Source organism: Chenopodium quinoa, unplaced genomic scaffold, assembly GCF_001683475.1.
Source record: "Chenopodium quinoa cultivar QQ74 unplaced genomic scaffold, ASM168347v1, whole genome shotgun sequence".
Classification (NCBI taxonomy): domain Eukaryota; kingdom Viridiplantae; phylum Streptophyta; class Magnoliopsida; order Caryophyllales; family Amaranthaceae; genus Chenopodium; species Chenopodium quinoa.
Window position 1 is genome coordinate 1,795,252 of NW_018745286.1, and position 20,243 is coordinate 1,815,494.

Below are 20,243 nucleotides of genomic sequence, written 5' to 3' on the forward strand. Positions count from 1 at the left end.
AACTACAACTATTTTATATGTTCAACATAAAGCGCTATCTCAGACAGCGCTTTATGCTTGAACATAAAACGCTGTCTCAGACAGCGCTTTATGCTTGAACATAAAGCGCTGTCTCAGACAGCGCTTTTCTGCTGGAAACAGCAACCAGCATCCAGGCAGAAAACAAGCTTCAGCAAACAGCTTGCATGCTGCAGTCCTCCAACAGCCACCACAACAGCCAGCTCCACAGCCCTACCGTCCATCGTATCTGTTCACATGCAATTTAACAAATCCCAACAGAGTTAACGCATTAGCAATTAACCAAAATGTTAACGATCAAATGTTCCAAATGTTATTAAATCAAAATGTTCCAAATGTTATTAAATCAAAATTTTCTATTACAAAATGCGGGTGATCAGTGGACAATACTTCCGTGACACAGTTCTCCCGGTGCGGGCCTTTGTATGTGACTAGGGCGAAGCCACGCGAGTGCTTACTAGATTTGGTACCCCGTAGCATCCAACCACATTTTTTCTTGCACCGCAAATGAAGCACACTCTCATTCGATGTAATTGTGGTGTAGAACTGATTCCTCTGTATGGAATACATCTTCACCATTTCTTGGAGCACTTTCTTACTTTCGAACCACATCCCCTTCTCAAATTCCCCCCCGGAACAAACGACGTATGACTACCCGATTCGGCCCAATCCTGATCAACTTCGTAGTTCTCGTTCACCTGACTGAACCAAGGAATGGGAGTTCTAACCAGGGGCTCTCCGCTATCGGCCTCATCATTTGTGTACACATCATACACAGAAAGTTCGTTATTCACAATATCTTCAAGATGATTCGGCGCATGCTGAGACGGTGAAGCTTCGCCAGTCAATGCCAAATATGCCCCCCCATGTACAGGTGAAGCAATATGAGAACTAAATGGCATGTCAAATTGATCGTCGTGCAGCATTCGACTGAAAGATCCCATCCCATATTCAGTTGATGGAATGTCGTGTGACGGCACTTGAAAGGGCTCTGTGTTGTACCCAGAAATACGTGTAGATTGTTGTTCTGGCCGAGTACTTTGTTGGGTACATATAGGCACCGTTTCCACATATATTTCAGTGGGAACACCCTTCATTGCAACAACGTTCCTTAGAGCTGTCACATGCTTATTCGTAGAAACCGGTAACACTTGAACCCCATTGCCGGTCTCAAACCTCATTTTAATGTGTACGTCAACGGTCATCGGGTCTGAACCAATACTACTATGAACCTCATTCATCAAATCATTCATAGTCATGTTCGGTTCTAGTGTTAGTGGTTCCATATTTCCCCCACTATACTCGACCCGGGGTCCATCAAACAGCATTTCTCCTCCCCACCGGCATAACAAAACTACATTTTGTGACGCCATATTCTACATAACCAAAACACATTTTAGGATTATCGAAATCTAGAGCGAGGTAAATTATCAACACTGAAATAAGACTCTTCTCACCTATAACAACTTCACTTTCAACAACTTCACCAATTTCAACAATTTCATGAACAATTTGAATTATTTCAACAATTTCAACCTAAACTATTTCAATAATTTCAACATTTTCACCATCATCAACTTCACCAATGTCATGAACAATTTCAATAACAATGTACCACATCACCATCAATAATTATCAACAATGTACCACATTTTCATTAATAATTAGCAACAATTACATGCAATTGACATGAATTAACAACAAGTAAGAGCAATTACATACAATTCACAATAATTAACCACAATAACTATGCAATTACACTAAATTCAGTTTAGGGCTAACCACGAAATTGAGTGAGTGAGTGTGAGAGGGAGGAGGGCAGCAGCAAGGTGGCGGCAGCAGCGGTGGCGCAAGGGTGGGCGGCGGCGGCAATGCGGGTGTTTGAGTACGGTCGTGGTTTAGTGTGAGAGGGAGGAGGGAAAGCGTTGAGGTTGAGGTTGAGTTCTTGCGCATTCTGCTGAAGTGAACATACTGATATATGGCCATGAAACGCTGTCCCGGACAGCGTTTTACCCATTGAATTTTTTTAAAAAAAAAACCCAAGGATAAAACGCTGTCCGAGACAGCGTTTTATGCCCTACTGAATTTAAAAAAATACAGAAGGTAAAACGTTGTCTGGGACAGCGTTTTATGTTCAACATACAATTGTTAATAATTTTTTTTAAAAAAATACAAAAGGTAAAAACGCTGTCAGAGACAGCGTTATACCAGAGCATAAAACGCTGTCTCGGACAGCGTTTTATGCTGGAAGCTTAGTTTGGTAAATAGTTTTGCCACGCAACCATTTTCGTAAATAGTTTCCGTTTAAAGCTCAATTTGGTAAAACGTCCGCGGCTTTGCCTTTCCTGAATTACGAATGCCTCTTAAACACATTCATTTCTACAACTCCATTACAAGTTAGGACAATATGAATAATATTTCTAACAGCGAAATTACGTTGAATTTCGGATTATGGTTTATCGGTAATTATAATTAGTAGTTTAATAATCCACCTGAGATGAACCCTAAATTGAGTGCACTGATTATAATTAACGATTAACACTAATGGGAAATTGACATTCGTTTTAAAAAAATAAAATATGACCTTTAAAATTGCTTAATGGAGGAGAGAGAGCACGCAAGCCGCTTCAATGGAGAATTCAGAGTACGCTTCACTGGAGGAGAGAGAGGAGGTCATGCAACCAGCCGGCAGCGGAAAGGTGAATGGTTAAAAAAAATTTGGCAAAGGAAAATCAATTGAAATGGAGGTGGGCTGGCAGTATGGGAGTATTTAGAGGTGGGCATGGGTCGTGCCTGCGGGCGGCACGAGCACGGCACGGTGGTGGCACGGCCCGACACGGCACGGTGGCCCAGCAGTGGGCCGTGGGTCGTGAACAAAATTTTGATAAATCGGCACGGGCACGGTGGGCGGCAGGTCGTTTAGTCCGCAGGCCGGCCCGCGAGCACGGCATGCGTCACGGCCCAGTACAGCACGCGGCCCACCAGACACGGCTCAGCACGACACGCGGCCTGCCAGGCACTAGGGGTGTTAAATAAAACCCGACCCGGTTGTCCCGTCCCGATTTCCCGACGATCCGCAAAAAACCCGACAGGAAATTTTCAAAATTTTCTATTTTTTTCGGGTCTGGTACCCGTCCTAGTAAAATAGCACTTTCATGGGCTGGGACATGGGACAAGCATTGCAATTATCAAGTACCTGGATACCCGTTTAACAAAATAAATAAATAAACTCAAAAATTCAAAAACCCGGATACCCATTACCAACCCACACCCTATCTTCTTCTCTTTCTTTTTCAGCCCCATCCTCCTCTTTCTCTCTCCTCCTCCCCCTGTTACTCTCTTTCTCTCTCCTCTCCTCTTTGCTTTCTCTTTCCTCCTTTTCAGTGAAATCACGTTGCTCTCCTTTTCACCTCTCCTCCCTTCTTTCTCTTTCCTCTGTTCTTTCTCACGCCTCTCTCTTTCTCCTCTTTTTTTCTCTTTCTTTCGGTTTTCATGGTCAAAACGATGGTTTTCGTCACAAAATTCGCAAAATTTGGCCAAAACGAAGGTTTTAATGATGAAAACTCTAGATCTAGAGTTTTCATGGTCGAATTTGACCGTTTTAAACCAAATCCGAGGTGAAATTCAAGGCAATTTTCGATTTAAAAGGTATGCTTTCTTGTTTTCAATTTTCTTTCTTTTTTTTGAATTTTTAATAAATCTATTTATATGATATGATTTCTGGTAATTATCGTGTTTTTTTTTTTGGTAAATTTCATTATTTTTGGTTAAATTTTGGTTGTGGTGGTTTTGGTTTGGTGTGGCTGGGGTTTGGTTGGGTTGGTTTCGATTGTGGGTTGTGGCTATTGGTGGTGTTGGGTTATCGGTTCGTTGTGGGTTTGGGGTTTCGGTGGTGGATCTGGGTTGGTGGGAGGTTTTGGTGGTGGTGGAGTGAATTTAGGTGGTGGTGCGCGGTGAATTGCGGTGGTGGTGGGTGGTGAATTGCGGTGGTGGTGGGGTGATTTGGATGGTGGCTTAGGAGGAGAGGAGGTACGTTTTGGGTTTCTCGATTCACTCCTTTCTTGGATAAATAAAATCCGAGTACCCGTGTCCCGTCTCGGATAATTCGGGTACCCAGTGGGTACCCGAATTATTCGGGACGGGACACGGGCCGACTTATCAACTACCCGAACATCTGGGTACCCGGATCTGAACACCCCTACCAGGCACGGCCCGGCACGACACGACCCGTGCATAACGGCTACTTTCCGCAGCTTCCAACAGCCATAAACAGCTATATTGTAACATCCATATTAACGGCTATATTCCAACAACCACTCTAACAGCTAATTCATCATTTTTCCTATATATACTTCACTTCTTCCTCCATTTTTTCCACAATTTATCACCTTATCTATTCTCAAATCTCTTATTCTCTAATTCTCTAATTCCTACTATCTTATAATCTCTACTTCTCAAAAAAAAAAAAAAAAAAAATCTCATATAACCTTTAATTCTCTAATTCTCTCAATTATAAAAATTAATAAAAAAGAATTATAAGTTCAGGAAATTAATTAGCGGAAAGCAATCGAAGCGTCGTTGTAAGATCTAACTCAACGTTATTTTAATTTGTTAGTGTTATTATTATTATTATTGTTGTTGTTGTTGTTGTTGTTGTTGTTGTTGTTGTTGTTGTTGTTGTTGTTATTGTTGTTGTTGTTGTTGTTATTGTTATATATTAATTTATTATTATTGTTATAATTATTGTTCTTGTCACTATTATTATTGTTATTGTTATTATTATTATTATTGTTGTTATTATTATTGTTATTGTTATTATTATTTGTATTATTATTGTTGTTGTTGTTATTATTATTGTTATTATTATTAATCATGGCATCAAACCTGAACCCTTCCTCCTCCTCTAGGAATGCCAAGTCAAAACGTACTAGTACTAGTAGGGAATTACCAAATTCAAACACTTCAATGCCCTCCCCTAACATGCCTATTCCGAGCACTTCCACCCCCTTCTTTCATTCCCAAATCATGGGAGGATTCGAACAATTTGACAATATGTCTCCTTGGACTATGTCTAGTTCGGGATTTCAACAAAACCAATTCTCACCTCATTTACACGGCTCATTACATGAATTTTCTTATCCTACTAGTCAAGGTAGCCAAACACATGCCGCCGGGTCGAGTGAACAATCTACCCAAATGCCAAACACCCAAATTCCAAACACATTAGAATGGTGTACTGAAGAGGAACAAGCCGCTATCAACCGAAAGAGTTATGTTTGGGCACATTTTCAATTAAGTAGAGATGGAACCAAAGCCAAGTGTAAGACATGTAAGAAAATTTACTCGACCGAAACCAAGGGAGGGACGGGACACCTTACTAGACATGTACAAAAATGTGGTGAACCATCTAGTGATCCAACCTAACCCAAAATTTCTCAATTCCATCCACATGGCTTCACTTACAATTATGAGAGAGATAGGGATGAACTTGGGAGAATGTTAGTACATGCCGAACAACCCTTTCTTTTTGCCGAAAATGATCCCTTTAACAATTACATTAATCGATCACTACAACCCCAACACAAAAAAATCTCTAGAAAAATTGTCTGTTCGGCTGCCATGAAATCTTTTCTAAGAGTATAAATTGAAGTTATATGATGAATTGAGTAATCTTACTTGCAAAGTTTCTTTGACCGCTGATGCATGGGATAGTGGTTACGGATATTACTATTTGTGTGTGACTTGTCACTGGTTGAATACCGATTGGTTTATTACAAAAACGCATTATCCATTTTAAAATGCTTGAATACCCCCACACTGGTCTTAATATTTCTCATCATTTAATGCAAGCTATTGATGCATATAATCTTAAGTCCAAAATCATGTCTATTTAGTTAAAGCACAATTGACCGATGTAATATTAGATGGAGATGCACTTCATATAGATGCATTTGTCATGTTCTAAACTTGTGTGTGAAGGATGGAACCCAAGCAATTGGTCCATTTTATCACAAAATTAGAAATGCTATTATGTCTATTAACAACTCTAACATGAGATTTCAGGAATAGAAAGCTTTTTGCAGGCAACAAAGGATAAAGGGTATTAAAATCAAAACAGATTGTGCAACTAGGTGGAACTCCACCTATGAAATGTTGAGTATGGTAATCGAGTACAAGGGTCCATTAACAATTTTTTATAATAAAAAATTTCCACAATTTGCTTTATTAGATGATGATTGGTCTAAGTGTCTAACTGTGAAAAATATATGCAGTTTTTACAATTATTATATAGTATGACACATTGTTTTTCTTCTGTTTATAATCCTTGTGCTCATTCTTTTCTTACCAATGCATGTTTACTTGCACAACTTTTTGATGAACACCGATCACAACACAATTATGATGGATATCTTCCATCAATGGAGGAAAAATGGCGTAAATATTACACTACTCTTCCTATGATTTATATTTTTACTTCTATATTAGATCCAAGGCAAAAGTATGATGGCACATTTTTATTAATTGATAATTATTTTCAATACATGAAATTTGAAGATGATGTTGAATCTTATAAAACTAATGTGACCAATCAGTTTTTTGCCTTATATAGAGTTTATGAATCTAAATATGGAACTGTGCCTCGATTTGCTCCTTCTCAATCATCCAAAAATGTAAGTAAAAGGGCCAAAGGTTTATTTGCACAAGCTGCTAACATGATGTCTAAGTTTTCAGGTAGGGAATCGTCATCTAGGATAACACTAAGCGATGTTTCGGAGTTGCAAATGTACTTAAGTTACGACTTCATGAAAGGCATGGACGACGAAGAGAAGTACGGCCTCGACATCCTTGATTGGTGGAAATCACAAAGCACGAAACATCCAATTTTGGCGGCAATGGCTCGTGATATTTTTGCTATCCAAGTCTCCTCTGTTGCCTCCAAAAGAGCTTTTAGTGCGTCAGGAAGGGTTTTAGACGATAGAAGAACAAGTCTAAAACCTGAAACACTTGAAATGTGTGTTTGTTTCAAGGATTGGTTGGATGTCGAAACTCGCTCCCAAGATCGTACTTATGCACAAAACGACGACGATGAAGGAACGTCGGGTTCTACCAGTTCCCAATCAATTCAATTGGTCGATGAACTTGAACAAGAAGAAGAAGACGAACAAGAAGAATAATTAGATTACATTCTATTAATTATAGCTATTATTTGTATTATCGAACCCCGTATAATAAAATAAGCAATAAAGTTAAGTTATTCATCAATTATTGTACGATTTTTTATCATTATCAATCATTGTATTATCGAGTTATCATACTGGCGTATAATAAAATAAGTTATTCATCAATTCTTGTGTTATCGCACTTGTCAATTTTTTTAATTATATGCATTGTTGTTTTTTGCTAAATAATAATAAAGATGTATAATAATAAAAAATAAAATTAATTATAATATATTAATAATAAACACAACATAAATATAATAAATAAGTAAAAGAACTAAAATAATAAAAATAAGAAAAATATAAAGAACAATAATAATATAATAATAAAAAACATAAATTAATAAAATATTCAAATTTATCGATTTAAAAAAAAGAAAAGTGAGCGACCTGCTGCCTGCCCGGCCCGGCACGCCAGGCACGTGGATCGCGCCATGCCGTGGGCCGGGGTGTGCCAAATGGTGGCTCGAAACGGCACGGCCCGTTAAGAAGTAGGCACGGCACGGCCCATGCCCACCTCTAGGAGTATTATTTAGGCTTTTAAGTACTAGGTTTTTTTTTTTTTTTTTTTTTTTTTTTTTTTTTTTAAGTAAGATACAAGGAGGAGTTTAGGTACGTCTTCTCGCAAGACCGCGACCTAAACTATCAAGGAGTAAAAAATAAGAAAATTTGCTATCTAAAACTAATAAGTCTATTTTATATATATTTTTATTCCCCGTCCCACGATCATATTTGTGCTTATTTGAGCTATGTGGAGCTTTTTATATTACTAATATACGTTTTCTAGTGTTTTTGTAGAGTTGGTATTATTTTGTAGGAATTTGCAGATTTATGATAATTCCGAGCTTATTGAGCCACTATGAAGACATTGGAGTCAAATCGTATTTTATGACCGTATATTTAAAGCCCAAGACCGATTTAAAGAAATTTAGTTCGGTGATTAAGGGTTCGATATATGAAGAGGTCCAAGATTTTACAAGTTATTATTACGGAACAACCAAGGAAATATTTTGGGTCCAAGCTTGAGAAGTCCAATCCCAAGAGAGCCGCCCAAGCAAGCCACGAGTTATGTTGGGCGTGATTTTGCCGGGCCCAATTGGGTGAGCATCATCTGGGCCGTGGGATATGCGTCATTGTTGGGCTGATTGTGGGATTTTGTTTACTAGATTTCTATTGGCAGCTTTTTCACTAATTTGAGTTCAACTAGGATTCTTGTTAGTTGACTTTTAAAAGATTCATAATCCTTATAAAAAGGATGGAGTAGTACGTAGTGGGGGAGGCTAGCTTATCACTTTTCTTTATTCTTAGTTTAGATTTCCGTAACTTTGTTTCATTTAGGATATTAGTGGGAATCTTTTATGCTTTTTAGTTTTCTTATGTTGAGATTAGATTAATTTTCTTTTTGTTTTATTCGACTTTTCATGTTTAATGTTTATATTGTTTTGTTTTCTTTATAGTTTTAATATTATTATTTCACTCTAATTTAATTCTTGTTTATATTATGACTTGTTTATTTGTTTTCCTTAGTTTAGATTTAATTATGCACGAGTAGTTTAATACTAGGATTCTTGGGGATCCATGAATAATATGAAGGGATGAATTATTATTGTTTTGGGTTAATTTCCTATTGATTGTTATAATGCTATGCAATTAGATTAGCGCTGATTTAATTGTATGAGTCACGCAATATTGATTCGAGAGATGATAATTGATGTTTAGGCTTAGTTCCAATAGACAGGTTAATTTATAAATGGTTAAGTCAAGATTCGAGAGATGCGATTTAATACCGCTAAGTTAATTCTGTGATTGTAATATGTAGCGAAAACCCTTTATAATATGGTTAATTTATGCATTGATAATTGATTGTTGTCTTTCATCCCGGAATATTATTTATTGGTGAACCTATGCCTTAGACTTTTATTTATTTGATAATCTCTTAATCTTATTTGCTTAGTTCAATTAGTCCCCTTAGATTAATTTACATAAAATCATACTTGTTACTTGATAATCTAGATTATAATAATTTATTAGGAATACAAGAACATTGTTTCCCTGTGGATTCGACCCTACTTCCCTATCTATTTTAGTTAGTGGTTTTAGGAATTACTTTTGATTAGGTGATACGACTTTAGCTTGTCAAAAACAGGGTCTATATCTTGATGAGTTGGAGTCGAATGGTCGAGAGAGGCAACATAGTCTGCTGCCCGGTTTCCTTCCCGATAGATGTGCCTTGCCTGAAATCTCGAAAAAGAATCCAAGATAGCCTTGACATCCGCCATAAGAAGCTGAAGTTTCCATGGACAACTAAAATGACCCAGCAAAATATTAATAACAGTTAGGTTATCGCCTTCAATGAAAATATCAGAAATATTAAAATCCCTAGCAAGAAGGAGGCCATTTCGAAGGGCAATAGTTTCAGCAAGGAAGGTCGGGCAGAAGCCTAAATTATAAGTTCGGCTGGCCACATGATTACCCAGGTGATCCCGAATTAAAACACCTGCAGTAGCAGAATTTTGAGTAGCAAAACCATCAAAATTAAGTTTACAAAAACTAAGCGGGGCGGAGACCATGAGACAAAAGGGGAAGGGGTAGGCGGGGGAGGCTGAGGAGGTGGCATAACAAGCAAGTGTATGGCATCAAGAAGGGATCGAGACTTCCATTCCTTAATCATAGAGAAAACTCGGATGAATATACTATTAATATTAGCGGGGTAGTTTTTAAAAATAACTACATTACGATGTTTCCAAATACTCCAAAATAAAATAGCAATCTTAGGGAGGAGCCTAGGTGAATTGGTCTTAAGGGAGCGAAATACAGCATGGATCTGATTAATCGATGGGATGCGACCAAGCCACTAAAGGACAAAAGAAGACCAAAGGCTCATAGAAAAAGGACAAGAAAGGAAAAGATGATCTTGGGATTCAAAATGAATAGTACAAAGAACACAAAAGCTAGGTACAACAATATTACGCAAAGATAACGTATGACGAGTAGGGAGGCTGTAACACCCCCAAAATTCGGGTCTTTGTAAAACGGTAAGAGTAACCTTTTTACCTTTCAAAAACCAACCATCGAATCTTGGGAGTGTTACTGCTACACTTATTTTCCATAGAAAACAAGTGCAAAGCAAAACAAAAAAAAAACATTTTATAAACTAAATGATCTGAGTGGCGACAAGAATAAAATAGTCGTTACATCCAAACTGTAAAATATTTTAAAAACATTAATTAAAAAGGAAAATAAATAAGTTCAGAATTAAACTAATTGTCTTAGCTACGTGATTATTCTAACGTCTCCTCACACGTAACCGAGTACCCTCTTACCAACCTGCAAAATAAATCAGAACAAGAAAAGAGAGAAAACTCCCAAAATCAGATAAACTGAGTAATTCCAACTCCATCCCGTAAAATAAATAATTTTAGTTTGAAAAACATTTTACACAACGCAATTTCATCGGCATTATAATAATAAGTCAAAATCAAGTTGTCACATAAAATTTATTACTTTAGTTAAGAAAGGGAAAGAGAACGCTAGTAAGTCGAGACTAGTTCATGTCACCACCTACTTTACAGAGGGTCGCGCGTAACCCCAAATGGCCATAAATTAAACAGAATTTCCCTAGTGTGCACACCCCTCACTAATACCCATTGATTAGGAGGAAGACTAAACATTAATACACGTTAATTTAAACCAACTAGTAGCAACCATAACTACTAGTGGGCAACTTTTTCTTCACCCTTTCGGGTTTCATTTCCCTTCTTAATTTAATGTACACTTTAATAGATTAAATTGTCCGATCACATTGCACACGAGTATTGCACAAAAATCAATTTAATCCCGAGTAACAATGTTTTAATTTAGTACTATTAGAACATAGTCATTTTACATGACATACTAGTGACAATTCGTTTCCCAATAGGCCTTGGAGACTATCAATCACATATAATCAATCGACCAATTCCCAAGATTTTAATTATAAAAGAAATACTTATACGATACCAATTAATCAAATTTTCGACAATAGTTATACTATTACACAATTATAGAAAACTAGTATATAATTTGATTCCATAATATCATACAGTAACACACTCATCACCCATAATTACACAAGCATATAATTGGCACATAATATTTTAAACAATTTCCTAATGGGATTCTAAAGATGATGGACATTGAAAATTACCTTGAGTTGCGCGTAAATCTCAAGGTAAGTAACCTCCGAAACATTCACCTAGTAGCCTTTGTCTACAAATAAACAGATAAATTAGCAATATCATACACCACTCGCTATTAAATTAGCAATCTGTAAAAACCCATATACTCAATGTATAATAGTTACATTCTAAAGTTTGATTTTATAAAAACAAAATTTCTTAAAACAATATCATGAGTATATTACGAGAAAAACAGTTTAAGGCTACTCCACCAAAACTATTCCATCATTACCTACTGACAAAACCTATACCACTAAAGCTTTTCCTTTTTTTTTTTTTTTTTTGTTGTAAAATAAAATAAAATAAAAATAAAACAACTAATGATTTACTGAGACTCCAAAACAAGATGGAAAGTGACGAGTTACTGTTTAATAATCCATGTTTCCAAATGTTGCAAAAATTTTCTAGTCAATAACCACGAATTGCAATCGAAGATACCAACCACAAATTCAGATATGCAATCCCATTAGTTGGGAAAATTGAACTCTTAATTAAGGATAACGAATAACGTGATTAATTAAGAAACCAAAACTAGAAAAACAGAGGTGATGAGTTTATGAAGTACTGAGTTCTGAGAAGAAGGTAAAAGTTGAAGGAGTGATCATGGCTTACCAAGAATGAAGATGTAGAAGGATTTGGTATTTTTTTAAGGGATTGAAAATGACGGTGGAGAGGGATATGATGAATATATTTATAAATCAATCTTGATGGTAGGTATCAGTCTAGAAGGTTTGTAGGATAGGATCAAATTTGAAATTAAAACTGATTTTGTTACTAGCCTTTATCTGAAAACCATTTATGCCATTTTTTTTAAAATCCGAAAATAATAATAATTATTAAAACTTTTTTTTTCTTTCTATAATATATAAATTTGAAAAATAATTATAAATTTAAAACTCTATACTAGAAAAATCGCTGATTAAATATACTCAAGGGGTATTACATCTACTCCCCCTAAAACGAAAGTTCGTCCTCGAACTTTAAAGTTAGCTATCAAAATTAGGCTCACACGATGACAAAGCTAAGTTAGTATTGCATTCTACCCCCCTCTAAAAGTTTCGGCCTCGAAACTTAGAGTACCTATTCAAAAAGTTCTGTTGTGGAGGATTTGCCAAAGAAAAATCTGAATCTTAGGTGGAATATCCAAATTCCAAATCCAGCGAAACTCCCATTTAGAAGAATGGTGAACATGAGAATGGGCTAACCAAGTAGCAGATTTCACCGTGAACTGACCATCTTTAGATATATAGACCCCAACAAGGTTCATCTGAAACAGGGTTAGTGATGTACAGAGTAAACCCATTGATTATATAGCTGACCCACTGTTACCTTTTGTAGTAAAAGGCAACAATATTTTTACTACAAAAGGTAACAATGGATAGTAATTGGGTTTGGCAGCTCTTGTTGAAGTTTGTTTGCAAAGTCCCTTTTCTCTCTCTAACTATAGTTGTTGTAATCGTGATATGAGTTGTTAGATTCAAATTTCTTAGGCGGAACTCCGTATTTTTTGAATTGAATACTCAACCTTTTCTCTAAAAAAAAGTTTTGGTTATGAAAATGGCTAGATATCTTAGTTTTGTGCTCTTCGATACCTCCAAATTGTCAAGTGCTCTTTATTTTCCTAATCTATGCTTGGTGAATAAGGTATTACATTACTATGAGGGGTGTCTGTCTATTTTCTTCCCTTGATCTTGGATGAATGTCAAAAGATGCTCTATGACTCTTGATATTTGTATGTTTTGATTGCCATACTAGCCAAAGGTTTTAATTCTTTATCTTTGTTTAGAATTTCTATTATTTTACATAACTTTTGAAAAACTATTTATTCTTAACTTTGCTATTTGATTGGTATTACAGGATGTAAAAGTACACGGAAGAAATATACATATTGAAGACAGAGACAAAGAGTTAATCTTTTAGCCTTTAATTAGATTGTCTATAGTCAATTGACTTATATTGAATTAGATACAGACGAATACTAGATTGTGAATCTATTTAGGATATTTAAGGGCAGATACATTATTGTGCAGTGATATTTCATTGGATATTGTTTTTTTGATTTTGAAAGTTCACATGCAATCAACTTACCCTTATATCGACGTTCATCTTCCCATTAGACTAATTGTTGTCTACTGTTGTGTTTACACATTGATTCATTTTAGTTCTTTTGAATTATAAATAATAATTTTTAAATTAGTCTTTAAGATATTTGGCAAAACTTTTGTATTATTACTGACAAATACAACAAGTGAAAAGATTGTTACATATTATCACATGAAGAGACAGTTTTGAATTGTTTCCTTAGGTTGCAACAATTTTTACTTGTTGTCTTTGGAAAATTATTGCCTTAGGTATCATTTCACCTTGTCTTTAAAATTTTTTGCCTTGAATAAAAATGTGTTGCCTTATGAATAGACAACGAAGGCATAAACTACACCTTATAAGCGTTACCTTAGCTACAAGGCAACACTTTTTTCATATTAGGCAATGGATTTTCATTGTTACATTTGCTTTATTTTGTTGTAGTGAGCTTGTCAGACATGAGTCTCTTGACATATGCTTCGCAACCCTAAATCTTAAGAAATGACAACCGCAGAGGTTTCTTCATTCATAATTCATAAAGAGTCTTTTCGACAGCTTTTGACGGAGCGCGGTTCAGTGTTATTGCCGCAGTTTGAAGTGCATGTCCCCAAAAAGAAATAGGAAGATCGGTAAAACCCGTCATGGATCGAACCATGTCTAACAGAGTTAGGTTCCTCCTCTCGGACACTCCATTCCATTGTGGAGTTCCGGGAGGTGTTAATTATGAGAGAATACCATGTTATTTCAGATGATCGTCAAATTTGTCCTCCTTGACCCGATCAAAGGGCTTTGATTTTCTTGCCAAGCTGATTTTCCACTTCACTCTGAAATTCTTTGAACTTTTCAAATGATTCAGTTATGTGCGACATTAGATAGACATATCCATATCTATTATAGTCGTTCGTGAAAGTGATGAAATAGCGACAACCATTCCTTGCGATCGTGCTCATTGGTCCATATACATCCGTGTGTAAGAGACCAAATAAGTCACTTGCCCTTTCTCCCAACTTGGAGAAGGGTTGTTTTATCATCTTACCAAGTAAACATCCTTCGTAGTTTTCAAATGACTGTAAGTCAAATGAATCAAGAATGCCTTCGTCAAGAAGTTTCTTGATGCGTTTGACGTTTATATGGCCTAAACGACAATGCCACAAGTAGGTTGAATTCGACCCATCGGTCTTAACCCTTTTGGCGGTGTTTTCAACATTATAAACTATTGTCTAAAAAGTACCATATAAAATAGTATCAATATAAAATGAACAACTATTGTCACTTATCCGAAATTCAAACCTTGATTGGCGTCCAACGTCGAAATTGAAATAATGTTTCTGGTGATGTATGGAACATGATAACATTCATCTAGTTCTAAAACAAGGCCCGAAGGCAAAGACAAACTGAGAGTTCCTATGGATACGGCAACAATCCTTGCTCATTACCTACCCGAAGCTGAACTTCTCCCTTCGCTAGCTTTATACTTTTCCTTAGCCCCTGAGAATTGGAACAAAGGTGTGAGCCACGTCTGGTTTCCAATACCCATGAAGCATTGCTGGCAAAGTTAAGGTCTATAACATATATACCTGATCCAGAAGCAACGATGTCGTTCTTCCTATCCTCCTTAAGCTTTAGGCAGTCCCGCTTCCAATGCCCCTTCTTCTCGTAGTAAAAGCATTCGGAGTCGGACAGAGAAGAAGTTTCCTTCTTTTGCTTGTCACCTGTGGCAGCTTTTGGCTTAGGCAAAGAGGCCTTCTTGCCTTTCCCCTTATAGCCCTTCTTCTTGCCTAATCTCTTGAATGCTTTTCCCTTTTTGACCAAAATCATATCATGCTTCCCCTCATCTTTGAGCGTTTACTCGGCCTGCTTCAACATTCCGTGAAGCTCCGTGAGGGTTTTCTCCATGCCGTGCATTTATAGTTCATCTTGAACTGATCATAACCTTTGTGCAGCGAGTGGATAATAATGTCAATTGCCATCTCGTTCGAGTATGCCGCATCAAACCTCTCCATGTTCTTGAATAATCCAATCATTTTGAGCACATGAGGGCTGACGAGCTCTCCTTTCTTGAGCTTGCTATTAAGGATTTGCTGATGGGTCTCGAACCTTTCAGTTCTAGCCTGCTCTTGAAAGATATTCTAAAGCTCAGATATGATCTCAAAACCGGTCTCCCTCTTAAAAAATGTTTTTTGAAGATCTGGGGACATTGTGGCTACATGATGCATTTGACATCCTGGTTGGCAACAATCCACCGGTTTAGGGTAACTTGTGTCACCTCCTCATTTGGAGTGTTAGGAATTTCCTCATCAAGGACATAAGAACAATCCTCAAATTCCTTTGCCAAGCAAGGAAGTTGGTACCACTCAATTTCTCCTTGTCGAGAGGAGAGAAAACTGGTTGTTGTTAGTGTTAGTTGCAGACATTGTACTACAAATGAAAAGAATTGCAATGAATAACCATTCATAAACCAATAAGTTTGAAATTTAAAGCATACTTGCAATATTCAAGCTTATTAACGTTTTATTCACACTTATAAGTTTGTCCCGTTTAGGGAGAATAAAACGATTTCAAAATCCCAAAAATCAATAAGTGATTAAGCATGCTTTGGCTTGTCTTAACACTTATTATTTTAAGGTAAGCAATCCAATTGCTAATAGTTCTAAACTATTCTTGGATTGATATGTTGTCGCATCTAATGCATTCTTGACACTTATCTTGTTTGCCACAATATCTAAGGACTCCTTACCGATATTGTTGAGTTTAACCAAAACTAACGCGTATACCTAATATACCTTACGTCCCTAAGAAAGTGGTAATGTCTTGCTTTGGCATAGCCCATTACCTACTTTCGAAGTTTTAGTAAGTGTTATTTGGAATGGAAAATTTTAACTCAATTTTTTTGGGACTTAGGGTTTCTATGTTGATTTGATTTAAGTGAACTTAACTAACCTTTCAACACAAGAAATCCTAATACATGCATCTACATATCAAGATATATAAGCAATATAAACGATATATAAATGCATAGTGAACTATCATGACCCCTTGACATAATCTTGAAGCATCCAATCTTCAATCTTCAAGGTTGTCTTGGCACCTTAAGGCTCCATCTTCAAAGAAACGCCGTCTTCTTGACTTCACCATCAAGAATGAGAGAACCAAAGACTAGGAGTAATCTAAATTAACTAAGTACAAAAATACTTAACAACATGAGCAATAAGTAATACTTGTATTTAAACAAGCACGCACTAGTTACTAACTTAGGTCGTTACACTAGTAGAAAAAACGTCATTTGTAACTGACAAAAACGGGCTTTTTGTAACCAACATCGTTCGTTACGTATACAGGGGTTACAAATACTATTAGGCTTTTGTAACCAACATTGTTAGTTACAAATGGTCGGGTAATTGTAACGGACTTTGTAAATGTTAGTTACAAATACCCCATTTTATTGTCTAATTTGACAATTTATTGTAACTAACATTTTAAATGTTAGTTATAATTAAGCTTTTATTTATAATTATCATTTCAATTGTTCGTTATGATTGTATGTTTATTCGTATTTAACATATTTATTCTCAGTTACAATTAGATCTTCATTTTATAATTATACTGCAGGCTATTTGTAACTAACAATTAATATATTGGTTATGAATATTTATTTTTTTGTCCAAATATTATATATACGGAGAAGATGTCATATTTCCTGCATCTTTGAGTACATAGACACATATACATTCTCATTTTCCTGCCGGAAAACGGACAACATCTCCCCTGTTTTACGAACATCTGAACTTCAAGTTGATATTAAACAATAACCTGTATATAAACATGTACTCACAACACTACTCTAACATCTTTATCATTCACCAATAAATGAAGTCATCAACATAACAAATTAAATCTCACACACAATAAATCCATTCACTAATCAACAAACCAGTTCACCATAACTACATATGCAATCAAATTAGTTATGCATTCAATGAAAATATAACTAAATAGGTTCATTTAACAAATATTTTCTTCTAAAGAAATTTGCCCACTGTTCTCGAGTTTCATTCAATTCCTTTTCATCGTAAGCCGTTTTCCTTGCAGAATATACTTGGAAAATACAATCAAATAATACAAATTCAAATACATTCAATAGGGAAATGTTAATTATTTCAAATAAACAATCAAACACTTACCTCCTCTAAATTACCCTCGCACTCACTGGAACCAACAACAACCTCATACATGTATCTCACGACGTGATATCCACACTCAGTACCTCCATTTTTGTTGAGCACGCTAATTTAAACATCATAGCCCACAATTACATATCCATTAAAATACTAATACATGCATATATAAACCTTTGTAATGTAAAGGATATCACTTATATACCTCCATTTGCTTAAATAGAAAATTTTTCCTTCTACTTTTCAAAACATTACCCTTCAACTTAGACAAATAAACCTTGTATGCCCTGTAAAAAAAAAAAAAAAAAAAAAAAAACTAGCTACCTACTACATACCCTTTGAATATATTATGTGAAAATGATGTTCTTTCTCCACTTACTTCATTAGTACATCAGCCAAACTCAATTTTCTTGGGTTCTTTTTAGGACAAGTGAGGATCAAACTCTAACACAAGGACCAATTGTAAATTTATTACCAAAAGCACCCAATGATTACTACAAAAAATTACATTCCATAAGACTTTAGTTAACTTGTAATTCACAAACATATACATTAGTAAATAATTAAGCATGTGTCGTAGGACATATCTTTGAAGATATGGTGCCAACATGAATTTGCAATGCTTATCCTCCTTTTCAAGTTCGGACATAAAGTCTTTTTAACATACCCATGAACTTGGAGATAATCATGCTCGATTTCAGCTACGGAAATCCTTTGAGGATAAAGGAATGTGTCTCAGTTATATTTAAAATGGAAATGTACATATGAATTAGGTACCTACAAAACAAAATTAGCTTACTTACATATAGAATGGGATATGTAAATACCTTTCAATTAAACATTAAGATTAGAGTGTAAAAAGCTTACAAAATGTAGACATGGAACAATGAAACATTAGCCCACGCTCCTCTAAGAAGTTCTGATACATCAATAGCCTGTAACAAAAATTTCTTTGTCCTCATCTTGATAGAATTAGGGAGCCTTCAATGATACCGTTATAGTATCATACTTGTTAATATCAGAGCTCATGCACCAATACAACATTTCACAACACTAACTCAAATTGTCAACAATGCTATCGTCAAGTAGGTGAAAGCCTTTAGTAGTTGACTGCCCTGATTTAACGCTACAACTATCAAATTTCTCATTGGCTTCTACTGATTTAGCCTTCTTTATTGGTGGTCCCATGTCCTTTTAAATTTAATATTTGTTAAATCATTATTAAGTAAAACAAAAAACATTTTTAACAAAAAACATTTAACATACTCATAATTGAACTTTTGAATGTAGAAAACATTATACCTCATCTTTGAAAATCACTAAATGGATGGGCCATTCAATAAAGTCTCCTTGTTGCTTTACTCAACTTAGTTTCACCATCTGGAGCCTTCACCGATAGATCAAGAGAGGCATAGTCGGTAAGGAAGCACACTAACTCTATAGTGCTTGGAATTCATGGTAAGGTTATGAGTAATAACCCTGTTCAAACATGGTTGTGTTGTTCCATCTGCCACGACCACTTTGTTCTCATTGTACTCATCATTCAAGACAAGAAAACATGGAGTCGGGACCTACATTGGTGAATATTACAGACATATTAACTTAATATTTGAAATTTAAATTATGAGATACAAATAACTTCTTGCAAAACTTAAATGTAGAAACTAATAAAGTGTGCACTTGATATATTGTTAACAATTTTTCACATTTACCTGTATTACAAGTGGTGCTTTTATTTAATTAAGATCGTTTGCAAGGGGCGATTGAAGTTCAGTAATTGCTGGCATTAGTGGCAATGTTGAGTTTAAGCGAGGAATCAAATTAGAGCTAGATAAGTCTGAATCTTCTCGGCTCCCCGTTGACTCAACCTTTCTTCAAATCTTGCTTCAAATTCCTTAGTTAATGAATTGCTTCCAATTCATTATTAGAACAACTATTGTGGCTTGATATTTTCCCCTTTCGATCTTGCTTCCCAAATGCTTGAGTAAGGCCACCCCACACCTGCCAAGTCCTTATGGCCCCGATTATCCTTTTTCCCTAATGCTAAGGTTAATTAGGGCATCAATGCCTCGCTCTTCACATGAACTTGTTCCTTCTTGTCTCTCTAAGGACTTCCTTTTCATGTTCTCTAACTACATGATAAAAATGATGATTAGTTATAGTAAGGTTAATGCAAGGTTAACTATTAATAACATGTGAATGAAGAGGTTGTATAATATAAATATACTATATGAGAATAGAATTTACTACTGATTTTGTAATTGCAAGTTTCTACATCTTTTGGGTCTACACCCCATGATCCATCGGGTAACACAATTTGACGTGCTAAGACCCATTCAAGAGAACGATGCGTGAGCCTTTCACTTAATGATGTAGTACTCAATTCAGTGGTGTTGCTAGTGGTGTTGCTCGTGGTTGATGATTCAGAGACCAGGGGAAGTCTATTTGACTTTTTCCAGTGTACTCGAGCCCTCCTATAGCTTCTTTGCCCTAAGTGATGTCGATATTTGGATTTTTTTTTTTTTTTTTTT